This window comes from Leptodactylus fuscus, chromosome 1 (genome assembly GCF_031893055.1).
Source record: "Leptodactylus fuscus isolate aLepFus1 chromosome 1, aLepFus1.hap2, whole genome shotgun sequence".
Classification (NCBI taxonomy): domain Eukaryota; kingdom Metazoa; phylum Chordata; class Amphibia; order Anura; family Leptodactylidae; genus Leptodactylus; species Leptodactylus fuscus.
In genome coordinates, this window is record NC_134265.1 from 106,087,538 (window position 1) to 106,114,253 (window position 26,716).

The window sequence follows — 26,716 nt, forward strand, 5'->3', positions numbered from 1 at the left end:
TGTTATATATAATGACATGTCCACATTATCTATTTAAAGACAAGCAGATGCATGAGGGGGATTATTACCTGTCGATGATGCGTAAAACTGTTTCTAATAATGACTGACAGATATTGGATGAAGTAATGAGGACTGACAATCATTCCTTCTACTTCGCCTTGTAGATATGCACAACAACATTTTCAGTAATTTATGTGTTGTCACTGTGAATAAAACCCTGAAAACATGAAACCTAATGATGATTATGCAGACAAGAGAGCCACCGACTATTTCTGGATTTTAGCAAAACCTGTGGCATGCTCTTTGCCAGTGTATATATATGTATGTCAGGGTGTGTATATATAGATAGATATATGGATATATATGTGTGTATACATCTATGAGACATAGCAATTTAATGTAGGAGTTGTATATCAAACCTATAATTTGACGTGATAGACTGGTATAGGCTGGGAGAACAGCAAAAGACATTGAAGAGTTGAATAGGGCAAGTGTGAAAGACATATAGGGTCCTGTCATTGGATTGGGTAGTAGCCCAATACCACAGAGCCCAATGATACCTGAATTATTATATGTATACACATGAATGAAATCTGCACATTTCTTGTCCTAATGTAACACCAATCGTGCAGGAACATTTAGCAGTCATTCAACTTTCCATCAAGCTTCATGCACATGAGAGAGATAAATACATGAATCTTAATGGAGTCACAGGGTAACTGGTAGCCAGTAAAAGGATTGATGGAAAGTGTATGAGAAAAGTGGACAATGCAGAGTTCAGAATGAAATTAAGTGATTTTATGCCTGTTTCCAATGGTCACTAAATAGCAAAATAAAATTTTGTTTGGGAGCTAATGTTTTTGCATATTTTATTTTTACAGTTCTTCATCTTTCTAAATCCAAAGTCTGATGCAAAGGCTATCTTGCAGGCACAGACCATCAGAAACCTTTAAAGACAACCCTTTATAGTCTCTGTTGCTTTCAGCTCAGCAACCCTTTGAATGGACTGGAATGGGAACCCTACTTTGGCTCCATGCAGAGCTTCAATAACTTGTAGCCTTGTGCATGAGGTTTCAGCCAGTCGAACAGTATTGGTCAAGAGTAATATGTAATATCTATGTTTTTATAGTAGTATGTGTTATTTATTCCATACGTTATCAACAGGGACACTTTATTAATAACAGAGGCGTAACTTAAAGCTCCTGGGCCCCACTGCAGATTGTTTAAAGGGGCCCTTATGTACCTTGTACTATTCAGAATAATGGTGTATTTTATGCGGCAGTGGGAACCCCACAGGATCAAGGGTCTGGTAGTGAGTACTGCACCCCTTATAGCTACACTCTTGGTTAATAAGCATTGTCAGCTGTACTGAAATTCATGTTTCTTTTGAAACATGAGATTTTTCTAGGGTTAAAGCCATCCATATATTTTTATTTATTTATACGATACGATGGAATGGACTAAAAGCAATTGCTCAGAAGGCTGTTTAAAAGATCTGCCTGTCAGTGTTGAGATGAAGTTGTAAGTGGCATGTAGTTTTATAATACAGCTCTGCTATTAATGATTGTCTAAATTACAGCGGCAGGCCCAGCCAGCTGCATTACATTGGAGACTGACGTCCGCTAGATTAGGTTTGACTTCACCTTGTAGTGGAGAAATTGAAATCTGAACAACATTGATTAGCTTTCAGAATGCGAGATCGGAGGTTACCTTCAGGGGAGGCTGCATTGTGTGTGACTGGTAAGTCAGTGTCACAAGCGGAGCACGCGCTAATAGAATTCCATATTGTGATTACTCTATTTCCTTGCCTTTCTGCTCTCTACTTGTAGACTTTCCCTCTGTTGGTGTACGCGTGTGCAGTTTTTTGTTGTATGCAAGATAAGTCAAAAACTCCTAATCCAAAACACTTCAATTGACACTTGTTTCTAAATAGTTATATAGAACAAAATATTGAGAATTGTCCCACATAAAATGTTGCCTTTAAAGGTTTTGAAGATATTCATTGGCCTGTGCCTATAACACAACTTTTCATATCAGCCATCAGTGTAGAAAGATAAAGTATCATAAAAATAAAATATGGATATGTGCACAAACATAAGTCCCAAACAAGATTGTACTTGGCATTGCTCCATTTTATACTAAAGTCCATTTTTACCAGTTACCAGTTACCAGTACCAGTTAATGTATAAGGCTTCCTTATACATTAACCCTCTGATCTCCTTGATACCACCCAATGTACATGTTGCCCCTCCACATGACCCTTCTGTCTTCTAATCACCTCCAGGATGTTGAATAATTGGATTGCAATATGGAGGTGAAAGTGATGCTGCCTTTCTCCCAACTCTTCAATTGTAACCAAAAAAGTATGCCTACATCAAACTATCTGTCTAAAGAGATAAGTCCTTGGTTGCCACTACAGTGCTATTTCCTAGCTTTTAGCATATTGTCCTCTCCCAGCTCTTCAGCTTCATTGTTCATTGGCAGCACATTTACACAGGGTAATGTTGTGCAGATAATCTTGCATCTCTTTCGCCATGCGAGCGTTTGATCATTTGTTGTCTGATCGGAACCTTTAAATGACCGGTTATCAGAAATTAACGTTCCTCTGAACGCCTATTCCCAATAACTGTGACATTTACTTGGCTCCTTAGGTTATATTTGCCTGTTCAGGATTTCAGATTTCCAAATTTTTTTGAGGGAAAATGTAGCACATGTGCTTTATACTTTGACTCCATTTACATAACTGGTTTTGGCTTCAAAAACTGCATCTGAGAATGTGAACGTGTAAAAACACACTTGCACATCCCTCTACCTGTCCTCTACAATGTGAATGCAAAGAAGCCAAGAGTATTATATAAATGATCAGTAACACAATATTGGAGCATTGTGCTAGTCTTAAAAATAAAAATAGTAAATGGGAACAAAAAAGCCACATAAATATCTGGGATAGGATTGTAACAAGTATGCAGCTGTTTAGCTCCATCTAACATATTCTTAACTTTCATGCAACTACTTTGTAAAATGACAAGAGGCCAGATTGCACCCAAAGTGATGTGGATTGGGCCTAGTGCAGTATTTACTGTTATTGCTTGCAAGAGAGTTTCTCAGGAGACTTATGGAGGTACAGTATGAGCTTGTAGCAGTCTATGGCCACTTTTTCATACAATATTCATCAATATTGCAGTTGTGTACATGCTCCCAATAACCTTGAATTGTACTCAAGCTGAAGGACTGTACAGGTACACTAGGTGTTCACAGGGTGTAATACATCTGCCTGTTGTGCTACAGTCTCAACATAAAAAAGTTGTAAGAAAATGAGAAGGTCTAAGGAAGTGTCTTACTCAGATGTATTCTGATTCTTCTGCCATTTTGGCCTCCTGTGTTCTAAACATCACTACAGAAAATATATACTTCCTTTAATAGCAACAACAGCATTAACAGACAGCAATTACCCTTCATTTTCTGGAACGATAAAGTCTCCATTAATTCAAGATTTATGTAGTTATAGCATTTAGCTCAGAAATAACACCGCAGAGAATTGGGTTATACACATGTAATGAGAGAGCTTATGGCATACTTTAGTGAACATTAACATAATAGAGGAATATAAACCATCAACACTTCTACTTATTGTCTCTTACCTGCTTCAGGAAGGCAGAGGAAAGCAGCCTGATAGATAGATAGATAGATAGATAGATAGATAGATAGATAGATAGATAATTTATTGGCTTCTGATAGGTGTATGCTTGGCAGTGTCTATAGGCAATGACTTAGTCTTAGATAAGAATGCCATCTCCCACATGTACTAGAGCTCTTATAGTAGAACTTCTCCTCCTAAAGGGAACCTGTAACATGAAATATACTGTCCGGTGTGTAGAATGTATGAGATAAAGCAGAAGTCAATTATCAGTTGAGATGTCTCTTCTTTCTATGTTGTGAAGTCAAGGAGGTAGTCCTATTAGTGAATGACAAGCTCACCTCTATGACTATGCATACAGAGATGACTATCAATCACTACCAGGCCCGCCTCCTTGACTTATTAGCTTAGAAAGAAAACAGATTCCAATAAACAAACTCCTTTCCAGAAACCTATATGTAAATCTGCTCAGCTCCTTCTACTGCTTTCAGATTGGACAGAATTTTTCATGTAACCGTTTCCCTTTAAACACTAAAACTTGAAATGAAAGTCAAAAGTAAACTATATGATCACCCGCACCACCGTTTGCTTCAGGATCATGTAGAAAGTACTGCAGACTGACAGACACATGGGTTGAGTGATTGATCAGCTGAGGGGGTGGGGATTAATGAAGGGGTAGTGCAGGGCATGGGGGGAGGGGCTGCTGCTGCGCTCAGTTGTTTTACAATCAGACATAGGATATTGAGGAAGAGAAGGGGACATCACTGTGATCCCAGCACACACAAAAGATTCTTTTAAATATTTTTTAACTTTTCATTGTAATGAAATTTAGGGAGAAAGTAATGGGATACTTTTTGGTGCATATTCTGTGTATAGTTCTAATTCTAAATGACCTGGGTAATCCCCTACCTGAAGATGTTTTATCCTTTCTGGTTCTTTGCCCATTCTTACGCCCAACCTGTTCCAATTGTTCACAAACATGTACGGTCAATTCACTAACCAAGCATTAAAGGGAACCTTTCAGCATCTCCACCAACTTGAGCACTTTAATAGGCTCCTCTCCACTGACTTTGGTGCAATTTATTTTCTTTTTTTCTTTATCACACACTAAAACTAGACTCTCATGTCAAATGGTTGGTTTTAGGCCAGAGCAGGCAAGGGGGTGATTCTGAGATCTAGCACTGTCTGCCTGAGCACTGTCATGCCTCCTTGCCTGTCCCTGCCTGATAACACCCACTTGATATTAGAAAGCCAAGTTTACATTCCTGGCACCAAAACTAACTGCACTGACTTGGAATAGTGGAGGCTAGAGAAAAAATCCCAGCTGCGCTTGAATCAGTGAAGCAGTGCCTATTATGAAAATATTATATGAATAGAGGTGATCCTCTTTAAGACTACAATGTCTTGTCAATGTCTATCTATCTCATCCAAAACAATACAATTGGACTAGTGGAAATCCTCTCTGTCCAATCCTGGTTTTATTTACACCAGACTTTAGGGGATCAGTCAGGTCATCACTAGATGTGTTTATTGGTAGGAACAATCTACAAGGAGCCTATTACTATAGCCATCTTTATTACCATTATCAGCTTTATGAGTGAAGCTATGAATGGGATTTGACCATGGCTCCAGTACCTTTTATTGTTTGGTACCATATGTTCATTTGTTCCTTCTATTAAATCAACAAGGAGCCATCTTTTGACTTTCACATTTACCTGTAATAGTTGACCGTGCTATTGAAAATGTTGACAGGGTTCAGAACCGAGGCAATGGCTCTTGTCACCCTTTTATAAGGCTGGGTAAACATGTAACATGTCTTTCTAAAAATGGGAAAGTCATGTTGATAGAATACTTTGATCTACAGAGGATTTTGCAGTCAACTCCTATGACTGCAGGTGCCCGGTTTCTGTGGCTACAAAAGCCAGCCCAAATAATTCCCCCTCCAATACTTTGCTTCACATTTGGGATGAGATGTTTGCTTGATGGGGCCTTGGGGTGAATTTGTTGGGATGTCAGCTGATTGAATTGAATTTTTCCTTTTGTAAATAATTTTTCCCACGAGTTGTCCATATCTTATTGGTAGGTAAACCTGAGATCTTTCCTGAATTTTTTTTTTCACATGGTGAAAACTGTCAAGCCTTAGAACAGACTGCGTTGAGCTTTTATAGGTTCCCATCTGTCAGTTATTGAGATGATTTATCACTGAAACCTGCGCTGTAGGTAGCATCAAGCAACAAGTAAACATTGTATTGTTTTCTGTAGAACTCAGATCCAGATTCTTTACCAGGTCTTTTGTCTTTTCACCCTGACTCACCAAGGAAACAAAAATCTTCACCTGTCAGGATGCATGTAAGATGAGGGAAGACTGAATTTAGGTAGGGTTGGTATTGTCGTTACTGTCAAGCGAGATGGAGTGCATTTCATTACACTGTATTTCTATGGCATGTTTAATATACTGATTGTCGCAGATGGAATAGCGGTGGCTGCTTTATACTGAGGAAAGGAGATACACAAAGGTGACAATATCCTATAACACTCGCAATAGATGAACTAGCAAACTAATAGAATGCATTTTGGGTGTTTTACCTTGTAACAGAAATGAAATCTACCACTACACAGTTAAGCCAGTGAGTGAAAAGGAATGAGTTAACGCCTGCCGCCTGCTAGAAGGTTCTTTGCTTCAGCATTTGACAGCAGCTCTGCGATGTGCTCTAGTGATCCCGACAGCTGACGGGGGAAGCAAAGCGCGGCCTTCATGTGCAATAATAAAGAGCCCACCCGCAGACGCCATGACAGGCTTAATGGCTTTTCATAGAGAAACGGACAGACTTAATGTTTGGACCGTAGCGATCATTCGTTCTGATCTTCTTAATGAAATTAGATTAGGCGCACCTGGGAAATTGCTGAGACGGCACATTGCTTTCATCACCTTCTTTAATTTAAAAGCAATTTGCAGGGAAAATATTCTCTGAAGTAAAGAGACGTGAAGAGAGAGAAAAATCTGATGCAAAGCAGAAGACAGACAAAAAGGAAAGGGAAAGGAAATTCAGCACAGAACTGAGAGCAAGGAGTGAATTATAGAAAACAAATGTAGACCGCAGATGGGTATTTAAAGACCTTGTGACAAATATGGGGTAAGAAGGTGACACCATGTAGATATGGTATATATAACATATTGGCTACAACATTATGGCGGTACTAGGAATTATTCATCTACTTTGGTAGTTAACGGACCACAAGTATAGTTAGTAGGATTACAATGGTCATGCTGAGTGTTCGTTCTTATAGATGCAGCAGTTTTGGTATCGCACGCAATCTATTTGCAGATACGCATCTTCCCTAATGCCTGAGTACCATTTCCATCCTGTACACTGGGAAAGGTAGGTGGGGGAGCAGCATCAGGACAGATACACGAGCAGCAAGCTATGTGCCAGAGCAGGAGTTCAGCGAGAGTGCAGGCTTATTGAGGAACATTAATGCTAATTAGAAACAGCCCGTGGAAATTAAGTGCTGCTGCGATTAGCCACCAAATTTATGCTTCTGTGCATCTCCAGATCTCATCACTGCTTAAAATGATTTTAATTGTGCCTGCAGAGCAGTAGAAAATCAGAGCCATCGTTTTATGAGGCCTTCCTCCTGATGTCTCTGCTGAAACATAAGAAAAAGGCACTGGTCAGCAGGGCTCCCATCAGGATAGCTCATGGGCTACTGTATAAGGGAGCACAGTCCCCTAATATGGTGCACCTACGCAAAGAGGTACAATTCAAAGTACAAGACAGGTTTGAAAAATGTCTACAACAGATTACAGCCTGTGTGCTGGATATTACCTTCATCGGCATCACCTGTACTTGTTCTTCTTTAAACTAAACTTTAAACTAAAAAGAATTGTTGTAAGTATAGTAGAGCTTTAAAGGGGTTGTCCAGGGATTGCAATGTATCTTACTACATCCATGTATTTGTTTAAACTGGACCTCGGGATCTGACTTGATTCTGAGCCCAGGTCTTGATATTGGAACCAGTCCCCATTGACCATATAATTACCTGTGAAACCTGGTGAAGAGACGGAGAAATCTGGGGGATGAGAGCTGGTTTCAATCACACACCCTGAGGGCAGAACCAGAACAGAACCCCCGGGTCCAGTTTAACAAAAGTATGGAGGAAGTAAGCTAAATTACAACCCCTGTATGACCCATATATATATATATATATAGTTTTCACCTCTTCTACCTATTCTTAGCATCTCTTTATAAGCACCACTCTACTGATTCCAGCACAGTTAGAATTTTCTCTTTAGCCACCACTGTTACTGAACAACAAGTGCTGTTTGTTTTGGTGCCTGAAGTGCTATTTAAATTCTGTCAAAAGGGCAGTGACAGACAAAATAACAAAATATGTAGAATCGCCTATAGCAGCAATAACTTGAAGCAATGTTTTTCTGTGTCATTTTGTGTCGGGCAAAGGGACGCGATTCAGAGCTCCAATCACAGGTGGACAGTGTCAGAGCTCAGACTCCCTCCCCTTGTCTGCTACTGCCTGATACCACCCACCTGACAGTACAGATCTTAAATAGTATATCTGGCATCAAAACTAACCATATTGATTGACCAGGAGCAGTGGGGGCTAGAGAAAAAATTACGACTGCGCCAAAATCCATAGCGCAGCTCCTATTAATTCATGTAAAGAACTGGAATTGTTGGAAGTGGTGAAAGGTCCTTTTTTTAAAGAGGTTTTCCATTCTTAAGATATTATTAAGATATTGACGACTCTTCTTTAGGATAGATCATCAGTATCATATTGGTGAGGGTCTGATCTGACATTTGGCACCCCCACAATCAGCTATCCAATGTATAGAGCCAGAAGCAGATGACTCAAAACACTCTATGCAGTTGTGGCTGATTTGTCAGCTGATCGGTGGGGATATGAGGGTTATGATTTTGGTTACGTGTTGTAAGAATTAGTAACTAGTATCATAATCTTGGAAATCCCCTTTAAACTGGAAGTCCAAGTACGCTGTACCACCCAGTTATTCTGGGGAATGGAGAGATGCAACAGCAATGTTAGTGGTCGCATTGCTAAGGCAACAGCCCAACATGCAGGAAGTTTTGTGTATGGGTCCCATTATTTGAGTCCGACCATGCACAGTACTCACTGGGTGTTGGATAGTTGTCTCAGCAATAACATTGCACAGCATGCCATCGTGTCTCTCCATAACTGATGTCTGTAAATGTAGTGTTGGTTGACCAGACCTACTCTTCTACTTGACCTGATATTGGCCATGGAGAGGAACAATAGTAAATTATGGGGTAATTCTTAATTTGATTTACTGAAACTTTTCTAAAATAGAACTTAAACAATTGTAATGTTTAAGTAGAAAAAATGTGGCAGGAGTGGTGTAAAAATTAGTCACAAAGATTGTGTTTTTAAGTCTTATTTTTCTTCTGCAATCTTCCCTGCTGGCTATCAGCTTCTTGGCCAAATCCTTTTCCATTCTTGCCTATTCATTGCTTGGAGGTTATCATAAGTTCTGTGATTTTATTTGTCCACTTTGTCCATCCTCCCCTCTTGGACAATTGACAGGTTCCCAATGGGATTGAGATCTAGGGCAATACCCAAAATTTCAATACTTTGTACACTAAGCCATTTGGCTATCACTTTTGGTGCTCCATCATGCTGGAAAAAGCATTGTTCATCACTAGAGATGAGCGAGTACTGTTCGGATCAGCCGATCCGAACAGCACGCTCCATAGAAATGAATGGAAGCACCTGGTACTTCCACTTTGACAGCGGCCGGCCGCTTAACCCCCCGCGTGCCGGCTACGTCCATTCATTTCTATGCGAGCGTGCTGTTCGGATCGGCTGATCCGAACAGTACTCGCTCATCTCTATTCATCACCAAATTTCTCCAGAACAGTTGGAAGAAGGTGATCTTGGGAGATGTTTAGATACCATTCTCTAGTAATGGCAGTCTAAAAACACTGATACAAATTGTGGTTTTCATAAAGTTTGCTTCAGTCTACAAATTTCTGGCTATGGCTGTACATAATTTCCAAATTATTAGAAAGATGCTAGAACGCTATGTATACAAAGGGCCAGGAAAAATAACAAGAAACACAGTGCAACAACATTCAAGTCTCAGGCAATGCGAAAACTCCAGCCCACTGCAAGGAGTGCCAGAGATTACTGGTTAGCAGAGGCTTTACGTCATCTACAGGAAGCAATCTGGAGGAGATTCTGTGACAGCAAAAAAATAGCAAAAATCTCAGGGCTATGGAGATACAGTTGTCAAACAGAGCATCCTTGGATTGTTGCTATGCACACTTAAAAGAGACTGCAGTGGCATTGTGATAGACTTTGGCTTTCTCCAGGGTTTCCCATTAAACAAAAATAAGCATTCACATCCTTGTTTCAAAGCTCTAACAGAAACATTTCTTTGTCTGAAAATCTGGTGGAAATATATGAAGCTAATACTTGCCGGCCGCATGCAATGTTGTTCTAAAGACTGTAAACATTATATGCACGTGTAGCCATTTGCGGTGATTCCACTCTGATGTTTTCTGGTTTTCTTCTATCCCCACATTGTACTGTAATTAGACAAAGATTAAATAAAAGTAAGACCTCAGAAGTCTCCCATCAGCTCCGTGTCTCTGACAGATGTAATCCATATGGGGACATGAGTTGGGGGATTCCTGCTAATTGTTCATGTTTAGCTTTTATATTATGAAGTAATTCTAAAATGCAGCAGCTAAGTGCACTTTATCCAGTCATTATGGTCCTTGCAGTAATTGCTTGCAGGTTTGCTGGGAGGCAATAAAACTGAGATTTGTATGTCTTGCTGCTTCAAGTTTTGGATGGATTCCCTAGGTATTTTATGTATCGTAGTGCCTGTGAGCTTCATCTTTTGTGTTTTTCATGGCTATTACAGTAGGATGAATGATACAGTCTTGTAGTCGGGGGTAGAGGGTAAAGGTATTTAATGTCAAAATGTAAAATGCTATATGTTAAGGGAGTTTCCCTGGACTTCAAAATATTGGATGAGCTCTCCTTAGGGATGATCATCAATTTCAGATCAGTTGGGTTTGTCACCAAGCACTATCGCATCTTCATTGTTTATTAGGCCCAGGGCCATACATTGTATAGAGGCTACCACTGAGATCCCCCGATGTGGATTTGAAATTCTTATTTTATTGAGTTTTTACATCAATTTTTACTGACAAATAGAGAAATAATAGTAAACCGGTTAATTTTCAGAACAAGTTGCAAACTCAATGACGAAACAACAGTATAGGTGGTGTCCACAGTCGTGGACTTAGGAAGGGGATCCAGTGTGACGGAGACCAAAGTGGTGAAATCAGGCCTGTAAAAGGAAAGAGATTTCGGGTAAAGCCTTGGTATGGTCATGGAGTATAGTAGAGATCAATGGGGGGGGGGGGATGTGAGATGTTAGTAAGGGGAGTAGGGGGTAAGGAGAAAGGAGCAAGGGTACTGACAAGACTTAGTACGCGTAGACTAGTTTAGGGTCCAGCGTGAATCTGAAGACAGGTTGGATCTTCGGAATTTCAACCATGGGGTCCAGGTACATAGGAATTTTTCATGTTGACACTTTGACCAGCTTATAAATTCTTCAAATCTGGCAAGCATTGAAACTTTTTCAATCCAGTGTTCGACTGGCGGGGTGGATTGATGAAGCCAGTAATTGGGGATCAGTGATTTTTCCGTCTCAATAAGATGAGTTCCCATAGATTGTAAGCCCTCGCGGGCAGGGCCCTCTACCCCACTGTGCCAGTCGGTCACTGATAGTATTATATCTACCTGTATATTTTGTGTATTGTATGTAAACCCCCAAGTGTAAAGCACCATGGAATTAATGGTGCTATATAAATAAACAATAATAAAATAATAATAATGAGTTTTTAGGTTAATTTTGCTAGGTTTATAGTCTCTTTGGGGAAGGGAGAGGAGGACTGTAGCAGGAGAAAAAGTTATTGACGAAGAGGTAATATTCCTAATTTGTTGTTGAATCTGGGTCCAGTAAGGTTTTATACCTGGGCAGGATTTGGATGTGGATTTAGCCTGACCTTAGCCAGACTGAAACTAGGTGTGACTGGTGGTGGACAGCACTCCCATTCACTTCTTAGGGAGCGCTAGAAATTGCCAAAGTAAAGCATTGGTGCTTCTATTTAGTTCAGTAGGGAACACCAGCGGCAGCTGAAGTACTGCACTCTGCAACTTCCATTGCTTCCACCATCAGTCATGCCTATATTCAGCCTGGCTGTGATCAGGTTAAATGTGTGGTGGGGGGGGGGGAGGATCTGCCTTTTTTCAGGATCGGTGTGGGTCTCAGTTGTCAGACCCCCACTGATCAGATATATATTCTCTGTCCTAAAAATAGAAGATACTTTTCATTGCATAATCCCTTCAAGTCACAGAAACCCCCTTTATAAGCCCAATACTATTCCTTTCATTGTTCTATGGAGGTTCCTACAAAAGCTGTTCTGTTTGGGGTTTGGGTGTTGGACCCAAACAGATCACATACTGGTTAACTATCTTGTGGATAGATCATCTCTCAAGAAAAAAATGACTTGGGGCCACTATTTCAAGCTCACAAAAGACTTGAAGGTGTCATTCTAAGCTCCTTTGCTGGTAGGGTGGTGGTGGGGAGGGTAAAGGCTCTGAAGTTTTACATTTTCTGATAGCTATAAATATGCAAGGTGCGGCTTTCTATACTTGGCAATTAATCGTTTAGATTTTAGCGTTAATTACATGTTGTTAAGGTTACTAAAAGTATGATAATGATCTGGATAAAGACTGATAGTAGAAATAGAAGGTGTGGAAAAGAAGTCAATTAAAGGTGTAGCCCAAATCAAAGATGTCTTCTCACTGCTGTAAATAAACACTGCACTCTTCCCAATGTCTAACAAGATAGTTGCGGTGTGTAAAACTGAATTAGCTGCTGTTAATAAGAGATTCCTTTTAATTACTACAACACTTCATTCCTGTAATCCTCCCACGGCAGAGGTGTAAAGTGCTTTAAACAGAGGCGCTTCCAATGATGGTTATGAAAACAACACTTACCCCAGCCATCTCCTTTAATGACCAAATCGCTGTTGACTATGTAAACAAAAACACAGCACTGGTAACTTGGTGTCAGGCCGCTACCAGGAGCTTCCTTGACAGGAGATGTGAGTTTAGCTGCCGGCACTGTTCTCCTTTCTTTGTGAAACATGACCCTGGGCATTGACCTTTCTGCTGCCTGTCATTCAGAAGTCAGACTGGCTTCCTGTTACCTTGCTCCCTCCATGTTGAGTACCATGTCTGCTAGTGGACTTCTCTTCTGCACGATGTAGCTTTTTATTAATGTCGTAGCTTTTTAATTTTTTAATGGAAAATATCTTTGTAATAGCATGGTTTACATACATGTTGATTGATGTGTGTATTATGCTTTTATTTAAGATGGATCCCCTTTACATTGGTCCCCCAGATTTCCAGACTTTTAAACAGCAAGTCTGCCTAGATATAAAGGTATATGGGATTAGAAGATGTTTCAGGCTTGGTTCACACCTGTGTTCGGTGACCACTCCCCTTGAAAAATGCAAACAGGACCTTTCTCTCACCATTTTTTTAGGCGGAAACCCGGCAAGACGCTATTATAGTCTAGGGGGTCCGCGGTCAACCACTTTTTTGGCTGAGTTCACACTGGGTTTTTTGGTCAGGATTTTGAGGCGGAATCCGCGTCATATCCTGACCAAAAGAACGCCTCCCATTTCTTCAGGCAGATTCCGCTGCCAATTCAGCCGCGGACGTCTGCTTGAAGACACTCCCTCCAAAATAGGCCCATTCATTTGGGCCTAATCCAGAGCGGAGTGCCGTGACTGGATGCCGGTGTGCTACATCAGCATCCAGTAGCAGGTACTTGTTTTTTGGTCCAGAATCCGAGGTGGCGTCCGCATCAAATTCCGGATCGAAAACCCCCGTCTGAACTCGGCCTTAGGCTGAGTGCACCCGCATCCAGTCGCGGCACTCCGCCCCGGATTAGACACAAATGAATGGGCCTAGTCAGAAGGGAGTGTCTTCAGGTGAACGTCCGGCTGCGGAATCCACCTGAAGAAAGAGCATGTCGCTTGTTTTTTCCGTGAGCGGGAACAAACCACTCAAGGAAAAAAACAAATGACCAGCTCCCATTGATTTCAATGGGAGGTGTTTTTTTGGTCAGGATTTTGACGCGGATTCCAAAAAACCCCGTCTGAACTCAGCCCTAAAGTGGATTGGGTTTTCGGTTTTTCTCCCCAAGCAGACCCAAAGAATGGAAAACCCAAGGCAGGTGTGAACCCATCGTCTTTGCATAACCGACAAACATGGCCTTTACAGCTCTCAAAAAGCTGCATGAGAGCACTGCATGTTTTTTTTTTTTTTTTTTTTATATTCTACATCCCCTTTTTATATTCCATGCCACTAAATGTTTGTTTTCTGTTCTTTATTGTTTTATTGCCCAGTCCTACCCCATGGAATATACAACATATGACCTTAAATATTTATCTCATGTAATAGTCTGTGCACTTCCTACAGATATATGCCATGTAATAGTCTGCACATGACTGTTGGGGCAGCAGAGTGCACAGTATAAATAGTATTGGTTATTTTCTAATTAATTGCCCATCCCGTGGCACCTACAAAGTTCGGTCACTGTCAGGTGGGCTGCAAATTACGAGTGGGCTATCTGACTATATTATAGCTGTTGACCATATAAGTACTCATTGGCAGGTTTGTCCACTTCTTACCTACATTCAACAGTTGTAACAAATTGGGGATATCCTGCAGCATTTAGTGCTGATCGTTGTTACATAGAGTTGTTATCCAGTATTTGTTTGCCTTCACTTAGATACAGTAGAGCAGTCTCTTTTCTCAGGGATAGAAAGTCATTCAAGTCATTTGTTAATTGATTTGTTGTTTATCAGTAAACAGGCTGAATTGACATTGAAACCTTTAATAAGTGCTTGAGTGCATTGCCTTAGGGCTTGTGATTTAACATCCGCCTGCAGTGCTTTACCTTCTGCTGTTTTGTCCAAAGTGCTACCCACAATAGTGATCAGTCATAACAATTACATGGAAGAAGAAGGCTGGATTAAGATCCTATCATAGTCAATGGGATCCTTCAGGCATAGTTAATGTCCACTAATTTAGCAGTCCATGTATCCGTTGTTGTAGTCCCCTGACAGACCAAAACAGCACACTGACGCAACTGTTAACAAAGCAGAAAAAGTCCTATATGGAAGACTTTTCCTCAGCAGCTATTTACAAATGACAGACCCCTTGATAGACAAAGGGGTCCACAGTGCTCCGAGTGTAATCGTTGTGTTAGTGCTCTCCCAGTGCACCTGAACGAATGAGGGCCAGCAGTAGTGTGAACCTTATGTAAAATGAAGGACAATTGAGAAGAAGCCAAACAGTTCCTATTATAGGCAATGAGATGTTTTTGGGATTAATGGCATCCGTCATTTTAAACAACCAGTGTTTTTGTTGTCTTGCTGCTATAATGGAGACAGAGCTGGTGTAAACATAGCCCTTCTCCACCGATTTTTGGTGGACTCTACAACAAAGTTTCCAACAGAGACTCCACTCTTCCAACTAAGGGCCGGTTCACACATGCTGATGTGTTCCGTCCGTAAGGGTCCGTATGAGGACCATCCTGGACGGAATACAAGCGCAACTGCAAGCACTGTGCAGTTCAAGTGCACGGGCCCCATAGATTATAATGGGGTCTGTGGGCTGTGTGGGCAGTGCACAGCAAGCCCACGGACCCCATTATAGTCTATGGGGCCCATGCGCTTGAACTTCACAGCGCTTGCAGTTGCGCTTGTGTTCTGTCCGCAGGGGTCCTCATGCGGACCCTTACGGACGGAACACATCAGCATGTGTGAACCGGGCATACGGTGTAGTAGACATAAAAGTCCTATATGCAGGATAGGTGTGAACTCAGCTAAATTTCTCCTGTCATTTGATCTTAGGCTGTGTTCTCAGATTTCACTTCTCACATACTAGATTATCAGCTATTATCATTGGGTGAAGTCTTTCCTGCCATCCTGAACGGTTTCCCTGCAACAACTACTGCAAGGGAAATGTAGCATTGCATTGCAACCATTCCATTAATAGTCATCCATGTAAGACATGGAAGCACACTTATGGTATGTACAGCAACATCTGTACACCCTAACAGGGCACTTGAACACATGTTCTCCTAAGATAGGCCCCTTCTAATGTCAAAATGTCCTGTTACATGTAACTGTTCACAGTAGACATCTCCAATAAATCATTTAGTCTTGTTTGTCACTTAATATACATTTTTGTTTCTTTATACTAGATTCTTTAATACTATATAGAGTCAGATTCTCACTCTCATGCTTAAGTCTTTGGATCACTGTTTTTAATAATGCTGGGCTTTTTTATGAAAGCGTCTTATTTAGAGATGAGCGAACACTAAAATGTTCGAGGTTCGAAATTCGATTCGAACAGCCGCTCACTGTTCGAGTGTTCGAATGGGTTTCGAACCCCATTATAGTCTATGGGGAACATAAACTCGTTAAGGGGGAAACCCAAATTCGTGTCTGGAGGGTCACCAAGTCCACTATGACACCCCAGGAAATGATACCAACACCCTGGAATGACACTGGGACAGCAGGGGAAGCATGTCTGGGGGCATAAAAGTCACTTTATTTCATGGAAATCCCTGTCAGTTTGCGATTTTCGCAAGCTAACTTTTCCCCATAGAAATGCATTGGCCAGTGCTGATTGGCCAGAGTACGGAACTCGACCAATCAGCGCTGGCTCTGCTGGAGGAGGCGGAGTCTAAGATAGCTCCACACCAGTCTCCATTCAGGTCCGACCTTAGACTCCGCCTCCTCCGGCAGAGCCAGCGCTGATTGGCCGAAGGCTGGCCAATGCATTCCTATGCGAATGCAGACTTAGCAGTGCTGAGTCAGTTTTGCTCAACTACACATCTGATGCACACTCGGCACTGCTACATCAGATGTAGCAATCTGATGTAGCAGAGCCGAGGGTGTACTAGAACCCCTGTGCAAACTCAGTTCACGCTAATAGAATGCATTGGCCAGCGCTGATTGGCCAATGCATTCTATTAGCCCGATGAAGTAGAGCTGAATGTGTGTGCTAAGCACACACATTCAGCACTGCTTCATCAAGCCAATACAATGCATTAGCCAGTGCTGATTGGCCAGAGTACGGAATTCGGCCAATCAGCGCTGGCTCTGCTGGAGGAGGCGGAGTCTAAGATCGCTCCACACCAGTCTCCATTCAGGTCCGACCTTAGACTCCGCCTCCTCCGGCAGAGCCAGCGCTGATTGGCCGAAGGCTGGCCAATGCATTCCTATGCGAATGCAGACTTAGCAGTGCTGAGTCAGTTTTGCTCAACTACACATCTGATGCACACTCGGCACTGCTACATCAGATGTAGCAATCTGATGTAGCAGAGCCGAGGGTGCACTAGAACCCCTGTGCAAACTCAGTTCACGCTAATAGAATGCATTGGCCAGCGCTGATTGGCCAATGCATTCTATTAGCCCGATGAAGTAGAGCTGAATGTGTGTGCTAAGCACACACATTCAGCACTGCTTCATCAAGCCAATACAATGCATTAGCCAGTGCTGATTGGCCAGAGTACGGAATTCGGCCAATCAGCGCTGGCTCTGCTGGAGGAGGCGGAGTCTAAGGTCGGACCTGAATGGAGACTGGTGTGGAGCGATCTTAGACTCCGCCTCCTCCAGCAGAGCCAGCGCTGATTGGCCGAATTCCGTACTCTGGCCAATCAGCACTGGCTAATGCATTGTATTGGCGTGATGAAGCAGTGCTGAATGTGTGTGCTTAGCACACACATTCAGCTCTACTTCATCGGGCTAATAGAATGCATTGGCCAGCGCTGATTGGCCGAATTCCGTACTCTGGCCAATCAGTGCTGGCCAATGCATTCCATTAGCTTGATGAAGCAGAGTGTGCACAAGGGTTCAAGCGCACCCTCGGCTCTGATGTAGCAGAGCCGAGGCTGCACAAGGGTTCAAGCGCACCCTCGGCTCTGATGTAGGAGAGCCGAGGGTGCACTTGAACCCTTGTGCAGCCTCGGCTCTGCTACATCAGAGCCGAGGGTGCGCTTGAACCCTTGTGCACACTCTGCTTCATCAAGCTAATAGAATGCATTGGCCAGCGCTGATTGGCCAATGTATTCTATTAGCCTGATGAAGTAGAGCTGAATGTGTGTGCTAAGCACACACATTCAGCTCTACTTCATCGGGCTAATAGAATGCATTGGCCAGCGCTGATTGGCCAGAGTACGGAACTCGACCAATCAGCGCTGGCTCTGCTGGAGGAGGCGGAGTCTAAGATCGCTCCACACCAGTCTCCATTCAGGTCCGACCTTAGACTCCGCCTCCTCCAGCAGAGCCAGCGCTGATTGGCCGAATTCCGTACTCTGGCCAATCAGCACTGGCTAATGCATTGTATTGGCGTGATGAAGCAGTGCTGAATGTGTGTGCTTAGCACACACATTCAGCTCTACTTCATCGGGCTAATAGAATGCATTGGCCAATCAGCGCTGGCCAATGCATTCTATTAGCGTGAACTGAGTTTGCACAGGGGTTCTAGTGCACCCTCGGCTCTGCTACATCAGATTGCTACATCTGATGTAGCAGTGCCGAGTGTGCATCAGATGTGTAGTTGAGCAAAACTGACTCAGCACTGCTAAGTCTCTGCATTCGCATAGGAATGCATTGGCCAGCCTTCGGCCAATCAGCGCTGGCTCTGCCGGAGGAGGCGGAGTCTAAGGTCGGACCTGAATGGAGACTGGTGTGGAGCGATCTTAGACTCCGCCTCCTCCAGCAGAGCCAGCGCTGATTGGTCGAGTTCCGTACTCTGGCCAATCAGCGCTGGCCAATGCATTCTATTAGCCCGATGAAGTAGAGCTGAATGTGTGTGCTTAGCACACACATTCAGCTCTACTTCATCAGGCTAATAGAATACATTGGCCAATCAGCGCTGGCCAATGCATTCTATTAGCTTGATGAAGCAGAGTGTGCACAAGGGTTCAAGCGCACCCTCGGCTCTGATGTAGCAGAGCTGAGGGTGCACAAGGGTTCAAGTGCACCCTCGGCTCTCCTACATCAGAGCCGAGGGTGCGCTTGAACCCTTGTGCAGCCTCGGCTCTGCTACATCAGAGCCGAGGGTGCGCTTGAACCCTTGTGCACACTCTGCTTCATCAAGCTAATAGAATGCATTGGCCAGCACTGATTGGCCAGAGTACGGAATTCGGCCAATCAGCGCTGGCCAATGCATCCCTATGGGAAAAAGTTTATCTCACAAAAATCACAATTACACACCCGATAGAGCCCCAAAAAGTTATTTTTAATAACATTCCCCCCTAAATAAAGGTTATCCCTAGCTATCCCTGCCTGTACAGCTATCCCTGTCTCATAGTCACAAAGTTCACATTCTCATATGACCCGGATTTGAAATCCACTATTCGTCTAAAATGGAGGTCACCTGATTTCGGCAGCCAATGACTTTTTCCAATTTTTTTCAATGCCCCCAGTGTCGTAGTTCCTGTCCCACCTCCCCTGCGCTGTTATTGGTGCAAAAAAGGCGCCAGGGAAGGTGGGAGGGGAATCGAATTTTGGCGCACTTTACCACGTGGTGTTCGATTCGATTCGAACATGGCGAACACCCTGATATCCGATCGAACATGTGTTCGATAGAACACTGTTCGCTCATCTCTAGTCTTATTTATAGTGTGCATCTCCTTCAGCTGCTTAAAACACAATCCCAAAATTTAGCTGCAGTCTCTGCCCCCCCCCTTCTTCTCCCCCATTTCTTTCTCCACCCCTCCTTCCCGTTCCTGCTCTCTCCAAAGAGTTGTCAGAAAATTCGTTCCACATCTGTAGAGAGAAAGAGAGGTGTAAACTGCCAAGAAGTGTTTTTAATGATGGCTGGAGATAAAAGCTGCCAGATGGCAAGCACTGCTGGGGCTGCGGTTGGTATTTAACTGCTTTTTTATTGGAAAAATATGGGGTGAAAAATTGTGTGGGACTCATTAGGCAGCCTGCTGTGATTGTGATCAGCCCTGCCAATCTGTTCAGAATGGCACTGTTCCAAGCAGCCACACATTTTTAGCAGTGTCTTATAATCGACAACTTGGAATGGGTTACGTTTTTTTGTTGTTTTTTTTTCCCCTTTGCTTTTCTGTCTGTCTTTAAGTCACATATGCCTTCTTCTCCTTGTCTCGCTTTACCTGCCAATCAGAGCGAGGAAGTAAAGACACATGTACTCATTTTTTCAGGCTGATCCGGGCTATTATACTGTTTATTTCTCTTTTGAATTGGAATTCCTTTCCTAGGGAAAGGGCTGTGCACGTTTTTCTTTTTCCGCCTTTATTTGTCTAAATGTTCATATTTCCATCTTCCCCCGTTGTTCTAAGAGAAAAATGAAGGAACTGTTAGTCACTTAGCTTTTTGGTAAAATTATAATGCCTTGAGTTGCTGTTGGTGGAGGGGGGGTTGTCAATCATTAAATGCACATAGAGATCTTGTGCCATTTGTTGGATATGAGGTGCAGGTTCAGAGTCGGGTAGGTCCATATAAATAGAGCAAAGCACAGTAGGTTGTGTCATTGAAATGTGCAGTTTCTAGCCCAGGAACAACTCCTCCCGCCTACAGCGGGCATCCCAGGAGAGCGCTAAGATTATGAAGGAATTCTCTGAGGCCATTACTGGGAAGAGGGAAAAGGCTTCGCTACAGACAGCTTAATGGACTAATTTGTAACTCGAAGAGCAGGAGAAATGAGTTGCTGGCTGCGTTTTAATTTGACAGCGAGAGGCAGAACGAATGTGAAATGGGTTGACAGAGCAGGAGGATCTCAGAGAGGGAGCACCAGCGTGGCATGGGGGCAGGGCTGCTTCCACACCAGGCAGGAGGAGAAATCTGACTGCACATATTAACCCATTCCATCTGAACGCAGCACAACAGTTACAAAATGTAAATGCAATTCAATTACAGAATGGAGAAATCCGCACCAACTGTATCATTATATTTAGCTTCCTTGGAAGAATTTGCTCATTCTATACCTTTTCGTAAAGCCCACAGCTAGTGCCTCGCCTGGAAACGCACCCTTATTTTATAATTCTCCTCTCCATACGTGCTAATACTCTTCACTCCTAAGACACCTTCCTCCATATTGTGAAATGATTCTTGCTGGTAAGGCTGGCCAAAGATGTAACACCCTTTTTAACCCGTAGGCAATCCAAATATTATTTCCTTCTTATCATCCTTAGATAGATAGATAGATAGATAGATAGATAGATAGATAGATAGATCATTTATCTAATATGCCATACTTCATTATTCATTGAAAACCCACAACCAGCATGTAGCTTGTCGAATACATAGCAGGAGTGATCCGAATTGCGCACACCCATATTTTTTTTTTTTTTTTTTTTTACTGATATTTGAAAATCTTTTATACAGTTGCGTATATCTTGCACCATTCCAGAAGTACACATTAAATATGGTGTGAATGTAGCTTTTGTTGTAGCTGAAGATCGACACGTTTTCTCCACATATTGGCGGCGTACCCAACACACCTATGACATGGATCGCTCATTACAAGTCCAAGATAATTATATTGTTTTTTTTTCCTTATTCTCCATTGTAAATGTTGCATAAATTGCATTTCATTGAATTTAGAGTACATTATTTGGGTGAGGGTTCACGTATTCCTTTTCATACTCACATAAGGAGGTATACCGAATAATGACGTAGCGTGGGGACATTATATCTATCATCATAATCTGATGATCCCCACAACTAGAGAATAAGAAAACCCCTCCTTGAGTGTTAGCATTCGGTTCTCCTTGTGAAATGTCCTCTCTCAGAATGGCATGGACTGCATAGATAACATTTATGTAGAGAGTCTAATTCTTCTGGGGTCACCATGGTAACTATTGAAATGTTTTACAATTCCAAAGTGAAAGGACAATGACAATGAAGTTAGATATGTTGGTTGAGGTGATCAGACCTTAAAGTGCTGCCTAGTGTGCTAAAATAATGATAATGCTTTATAGAATACATGAATACAGTTTTTCCCCTATTAAAAAAAAATGTCACAGTAAAGGTTCTAGTACACAACAATATAAAAGAGCAATGCCTGGTGTGCATAGCAAAAAAAAAATAGAGTCTAGAAATTGTGTCTTATGCGCAGTCAATAGGATGTCTGCCTTTTCTGTTTTATATTGGAGAAATAGTCCGTGCCTTCATGATATACAACGTCATTCATAGGTGTAGAGCAATAATTTGTTCATATAGGATTTCTTCAACCGAAAAGGAAACTGCGCAACTGAATTCAATAGAAAACAATGTAGTGATTTACTCCACCTTATATCACATTGCTTCAAGGGGTGAATATCTTCATAATACAGTTCCACGTGTCGTCGCCATATAGTACCCCACAAGGTGACCGGGAATACAGTGGCCCCATTTACTACTGTGTTGAGCATTTGCTAAGTTGTCAGAGGTTTTATGCGCTTTATATATCATGGCAATAGGTTATGTTTACTAAGTGCTTATCAAGGTAAAACATAGACTTCACATTTTCTTAATAATTGTGAAAAAAGTTATAAAATACGTCTTACAATTTACATTCACCTCTGTCATGTACATGGAAATTTTGGATGGCTCATGTCAGATATTGAACAGTCAACAAGTGCAGTTGTATAAAGTGTATGGTCCTCATTTATCTACAGCGCTGACAGCTGTCACCAACACAACACAAGTATTGATGGGTATAAGTGAATGCTTCTTGTTTTGTTTCTTGGTTTTTTTTTCTCCCCTTCATTCACTGCTACCCCCAGGGTTCTTTCCTTCATCTTGTGTGTGTATGGTATGTCTAAATCCTCTATACAAATTGGTGATCTCCAGGAAGTCCCAGTGGGGCCTATTACTGCCTGCAGGGCAGGGAAGATCATTAATAGCACTGTCAGCCAAGGCCGCCAGTTAAATTAATCCATCTCCTTCATTAGCACAGCCGGGCGGGGTTGGCTTTGTCTGAAAGCAAGAAGAGCAGCGAGATCTGGAAGCATAAGTTGGGGTGGAGCAATTCAGCCTTTCCATTCAGAGTAGTCCTGCAATAGATAGAATAGATTATATAGTACATCATGACCTAGCTATACACTATTGACTGTAGATAGCAGTATGGTGAATGATAGTTAATAAACGGTTGTCATTTTTTGCAATAACTTCTTACATCACCTTGAACAATCAGCAGAGATAGATTGATGTCTTTTTCTATGACCAGGGCAGACGCAGGAAATGTTGTCTTAACAGTTGGAGTAGGCCCACTGGGCTGGTCTGTCTTTTGTCATGAACGACTTTCCAATTATACCCACGCTTGTACCTGACACCAAATGAAAAAACACTTCAGACTATTAACACAGATATTTTCCTTTGATCAGCATTTGTTGCTCTTTTCAGGCATCTAAAAGTACCTAGCTAATGGCCAGCTTTGGTCTATAACATATATTGATGATTAAACAGGACCTGCCAGCTCTTCTGACCGGCCTGTTTTAGCAAATAAGGTAATAATTCTGGATCATTTTTCTTGAAACTCTGCACTGTAACATTCCTCTGTTATTCCTCTGAGAATTGTATAAATAGATTAACAATTACATGTTACCACATTGGTTGTGTCCTTACACATTGTCGCACTGTCCAGTCAGTGCTGGCAGTATCACTCTTTAAATCCCCCCAATTTTTTTTTTACAAGGGTTATGGCACCACCCAGCTGCATTCACCAGTGTCAGCATTTGTCTTAAGTCATGGATGAAAAAGTTCTGCAAACCTGACTTTATGTAACAAAGTCAGTGAGAAAAATTATGAATACTCAATATAGTCAGTAGGAAACCTCAGAATCCGTTGTTATCCTTCATTAGACTGGTCCATTTTATTGTTTAATCTATGATGGACCAGAAGAATGGAAAAAAGGACAAAGATGTGAACACTCCCTAACAAGTTATTCATATGGTTTAAGAAGAAATAACAGAGGGACAGCACTAACAAGAATTATAAGAACAAGTATGCCAGAATTATTGTTCATATGGAATACAATTATTTACTAAAACAGACATGTCAGGGGAGATGATGTCTTCATTTATGGGGGTTTCTAGTACTATAATATTGATAGTCCTAAATATCTGACCAATGGTAGTCCTACTCCTAACACCTGCTAATCTACTGAATAACAGGACTGAGGTGCAGTACCAGAACCAGCCACAAACAAATATATAGCACTGTGTCTGATAAACAATAAAGGGGACATAGTAGTTTAGTTATTCCCTCTTCATATAGCAGATCAACAGGGTTGTTATGAGTTGGACCCCCAATAACAGATATTGTTGGCCAGTCATAGTGTTGAGCGAATAGTATTCAATTGAATATCTCGCTCCCATAGGAATATGTGTAAGCGGCCGAACACCAAGGGGTTAAGCGCATCAATTATTCACTGCGCTTAACCCCTTGGTGTTCAGCCGCTTACACGTATTTCTATGGGAGCGAGGTATTTGATCGAATACTATTCGCTCAGCTCTAATAAAGACCAATATTATAGTTCTTGAAGAAAAAAAATGGTTAACGGTAGCAAATAAACTACCATATGTTGGTAAATTCCCACATGGATTCAGTGGGATTCTGGTTTCTCAAACTGTTACCACATTTGCAGTCTGTTTCATTGTATTAGCACATTTATTAGAATCTATTAATATATGCACACGAGTACACATATACCGTATAATGTATCTCTTCATTCACTTTTGTTGTAAGTTATTGCCAGAATACAATTTATAATTCTATAACAAATAGACACCATGGTGCAGTAAAAACTCAAGATGGATTTCATTGCTCACAAGGTAACAGTAGTGCCATTATGCATTCTCACGTAAAACGTTGTAAAACGTAAGAAATTCTTATTTTTTACATGTACATTGAGATTTGAACAGGCAGACATGGATCTATACTGGTAAAGTACAGGAAGGGTTGTGCCCATAACATGTGTTGAAGGCTTTTCTACATCAAAGCATATGCCTTCCTGACCTCATTTCCCCTAAAATCTTGCTGCTTGTCTCCTTTCCCTCCACAAGACCTGCTATAAACAAGTAATTGTTTTCCTGAAGGAAGTAAGATAAAATGCACAGCTTTATTTCTGAGCCAAATCCTCAGCAGGAGGAAACGCATATACACATTTATCCATAGAAAACCCAAAGCCTGTGTCCGAACAAGCTTTCACATAGCTTACAGAACGGCTCTTACTGGTGCCAATAAACACAAATGCTAGAATTGTATTTACAAACATTGCAGAGGTTTTCAACTGGAAAATAGCATCATTTCCTCATAGACTGAAGTTTTATTCTATAGGGATTTGATTTTTCCATCAAATATCTCCAACAATGTTGCATATAGTAAATCTTATAATAACAGTTATCAGAAGTCCAGACAAGGTGATTGATATTAATGTACATACATCAACTTAGCACATTAATATATATTTTGGATCTGCTGGTTTCTGCTGTGCAGTTTGTGAGTGGGAATCAGTGAATATATGGACACCTTCAATCTCTTAATCTTTGTTTTTGCTGTGGTTTTCTAGCATATTGCAGTTTTGTTTTGTTTTAACAAGTTGCTATATGCTATGGAAATAACTTTAATTGGAGCTTCGCCTAAGTCCTCATGCACACTGCAACATGCAGGATTCATACCAGTGTACATAATACTAATGTTATGTACGCTTCACAGAATGAGAGAAGGACAGATTCTACTTCCATAGAGGTAAGTCACCACGCTACCCTTGCCTTCAAGGTGGGGATTAACCTGGTGTAGTTCTGCTATATCTTGGGCACCACACTATTGTGAGCTTTTCATATAAATCCCTGCTAGTTGTCCGATTCTCTGGAAAGGTCTCATCAACCACAGTAGAACTATTGAGGAAGCTTCGTTTTCAGACATGGGAATCAAAACCAATGGAAGGACTTGCGGCAGTGCCACAACAATGCATTTGAGAAAGCATTGTGTATTGATAATACTGCAACTTTACCCTGCAGTCCATCCAGTATCATTGTTCCTGCAGCATTGCAACAAGCTCTTCCATTTTTTTTTTTTTGAGTACCATGTCTGAAGACTTGATCTCCACAATAGTTCCATGAATGTTATGTAGCATGCTCTATCAGATGCAAATGTCTGTGGAGACTAAAAAAAAAATCTCATTCTGTAGGTATATATAAATTCACCTCTAAATTACAAGTGCATCAGTGGGGAGAAAAATAGTTGGAAAAAATGAGTTATCACCATTATTATGCTGTACGTTGAAATATACATCTGGGTACAGCTGGCACTAGAGGGAGCTTAGAAACTTACTAAATTTCTAACCTAGAAGTCTATGGAGAGAGGAGGAGGAGGCTGCAGAAACACACATACTTTGGCTGCTAAGCTCTGCTACACATTAGTAAATATAGCTCTTTTAACTTTGCTTACTAGATACAGTGAAGTGCTCTACCACTGTACAGAATGAGTCAATACTAGCTAGCAGCAACCACTTTCTCCCCCTCCTCTCTCCTTAGACTTCTGTGTATGTGGCTGAGTACAGATGTGTGCTATTAAAGATGAAAGTATGGTGGAGGAAACCCAATTCTTATTCTATTCACTTGTAATATTAATTTATGAAATGGTTGTTTTATAATTGGACCTTTTATAAGTACAAATTTTAACCTATTTAGCTAGAACAAAACAAATGTATTTCCCAATCACATTATATAAAGAAGACCTTTCATGTCCTCAGGCACTTGTGGTTTTATATACCGCTAGAAAGCAGACAGTGCGCTGAATTCTGTGCACTGTCTGCTTTCCAGTTATGTTCCCTAGTGCCAAAGATATTGGTGTCCTTACTGATATCTCTTCACCACCAGAAGAATCGTTCCTGACAGTCTAGCTGGGCTGTGAGGAACGCCCCTCCTAACAGTACTGTCCATAGCTCTGTATTGTTAGTTCC

At 41.6% G+C, this 26,716-nt stretch overlaps 1 protein-coding gene across 10 annotated transcripts in view; it reads left to right on the plus strand.

Moving 5' to 3' along the window:
• The window catches only part of FBRSL1 (fibrosin like 1), a 386,529-nt gene that overhangs the window by 292,879 nt on the left and 66,934 nt on the right, over positions 1 to 26,716 (plus strand). The window lies entirely within an intron of this gene.